This window comes from Montipora capricornis, chromosome 12, assembly GCF_036669925.1.
Source record: "Montipora capricornis isolate CH-2021 chromosome 12, ASM3666992v2, whole genome shotgun sequence".
Classification (NCBI taxonomy): domain Eukaryota; kingdom Metazoa; phylum Cnidaria; class Anthozoa; order Scleractinia; family Acroporidae; genus Montipora; species Montipora capricornis.
This window is the reverse complement of record NC_090894.1, coordinates 4,966,142-4,968,641: the sequence shown is the minus strand read 5'-3', so window position 1 is coordinate 4,968,641 and position 2,500 is coordinate 4,966,142. Positions and strand designations below refer to the sequence as shown.

Sequence of the window (2,500 nt, the reverse complement as noted above, 5' to 3'; positions counted from 1 at the left end):
GTTGAGGTGATGAAGCCACAAAAAACGGTCTTGAAAACGGCACAAATGATGATGAGAGCTTGAAGAACATCGCCAAGTACTCTCATTGCGCGTTGATAGCTTAAATAAGAAGGCATAACGTTTGAATTTAAAGCTATAAGAAGAACATTGAGGAGCACATAAGAAGTGGCTGCAGCTAGTACGGCGCATTTCATGTATCTACACATATGTATCTACATTACCTAGAAGAGACGCCCACAACATTTTGTTGCCAAATATTATACTGTGAACGTATTGTGATGTGCCCGGAGGAACGCAGGTGCACGAAACGGCTGGTCAATCGAGCCTAATTAAAGAACGGACCATTTTATTTCTGATTAATATGGTGGACTTGTGCAATTTCTCTGTTTTATTTTTTAATTATTATTAATTAATTAATTATTTTATTTTTTTTCTGTATGAGACGCAGATTTCTCGGTATGCGAAGGACCTTGAATCTCACCGGATAGGCAAAGATAGGGTGCAAACTTACCATAGCAGCTTAGCTTTCCAAGACAGTGATAAGCTGATGCCAAAGGGAGTTGATAAAAGGCTAATAAGAGCTAGGAAAACTACAAAAGAACAAGATTATTTAGGATACTAATCAGGTTGAGATAATTATTTCTTGATAACCTAAGTGGGTACCTTTAGGGAGATTAATAAGAAGTGAGTCACGGGAATGTGTGTATCGTAATTATCAACTACGTTTTGCTGTATAAGAAAACATCTCCATAGACAAACAAGTTACACCCCTAAAAGACATGGATCCGCTTTTCATCTGCAAACTTCCTGTAAATCATAAAAACTTTGATGAAGGTATCTACAAACTCAGGGTTGTCAAGTGCAGTATGTAGTTGTAGAAATATTGAGAACTTAATATTTGTTCACATGCCAAAATTTAAGCATGCCACGAGAGTTTCATAATAAATGCTAAGACCTTTGCTCCCACGCATTTTTTTCGTACATACAATGCCAGGGAAAAGTAATGGTAACTAAACATTTTAAATATATTGTTAAAAAAACCCTGTGTGTACAAACAGCATTTGAAAAAATATTACTCTATTCACGGAAACTAAAAACAATATCATAATGTACAAGATAGGTACAATGACATTTTATGAAAAGCAAGGTACAAAACTCGGACTGGATCAACTCGGATCAACTCGGATCCCTTGACTCGGGTCGCCGGACAAAACCGAGTCAAGCGATCCGAGTTGATCCGGTTCGACGTTTGTAGCTGCCCTGTTATGAAAGACAACAATTTAAGGATTAGGCTTCCTCTTTCAAAGGTAAGATGAATTATGCACTCATAGCTGACAAAAAGCAACCAATATAAAGCATATTTAATTAATACTTGCCCCAGCATTACTTGGTAGATCAAATAAAATATATAAATGTTGTATTTAATACTGTGAATACCCATTCTTTACCATGGGGTCTTAAGCAATTGCATGAAAACTCCTCTCACAAGGTCACTGTCTCGCACCCTCCTCATCAGGAAACTGAGCTCTTTAAAAACCTCTAGATTTATCTCTGTTAATAGACGATGAATGTAAAAACTGTAATATATGTAACTGAAAGCTTCTCTTACTTCTCAGCTAGGTCTCTAGATTATAAATCATTTTAAATAGTTATAAACACGATTTCTTGGTACTTTTACAGTAATTTATACTACATTCTATTTTTTTTTTTAATCTACTGTGTTTGTATGATGTATGTATAGTTAAATGCATTAAGTATTTTAAAATTAGTAATACTTTCCAGACGTGTCCCATATTAGTTTGTTAGCTAATACAATAGACAAATAAAGTCATTCATTCATTCATTCATCATTCATTCATTCATTCATTCATTCATTCATTCATTCATTCATTCATTCATTCATCATTCATTCATTCATTCATTCATTCATTCATTCATTCATTCATTCACTCATTCATCATTCATTCATTCATTCATTCATCCAATCAATCCAATCAATCAATCAACCAATCAATCAATCAATCAATCAATCATCCATTCGCTCACTCACTCATTCATTCATTCATTCATTCATTCATTCATTCTCGTTCGTGTTGATGGAGGATTTAAATCATAAGCGACCTTAAAACAACATTTCGGCTACTTTAAACTCAAATTGCTCTTAAAAAAAAATTGATCCCTTCGAGAAGCAATAATCATCAAACTCTGAACATAATTTTTCATTGTATGTCAACACCTCGAATTCGATTTAAAACTCCGCTTTAACTTCGGAGACGTTTTCAAGTCGCTTCTCGGTGTTTGGATATCTGATGACCCACTCGTTTTCGAGTTTGATGTATTACTTAAGGGCCTCAAGGTCAAGAATGAATATTCACAAATTATCCTTAGTCAACATGATATTTTCACATCGATTTTACGTCGCTTGTATAACTTTGATGTACTTTTCCCTGGTAATGTTCTTTACCATATTTATTTTCCATTTTCTGACTCCACGAAGGTA

At 34.5% G+C, this 2,500-nt stretch overlaps 1 protein-coding gene across 2 annotated transcripts in view; it reads right to left on the bottom strand.

Annotated features, from left to right (window-relative positions):
• The window catches only part of LOC138027170 (tolloid-like protein 2), a 29,151-nt gene that overhangs the window by 25,225 nt on the left and 1,426 nt on the right, over nucleotides 1–2,500 (bottom strand). The window contains exons 2-3 of one of the 2 annotated variants that reach the window (XM_068874703.1): nucleotides 1,449–1,551; nucleotides 512–590 (exon numbers count right to left, since the gene is read on the bottom strand). The gene's annotated coding sequence lies outside the window, so the exon portion shown is untranslated. The remainder of the gene's footprint in view (nucleotides 1–511; nucleotides 591–1,448; nucleotides 1,552–2,500) is intronic. The other variant, XM_068874702.1, reaches the window with a different exon arrangement.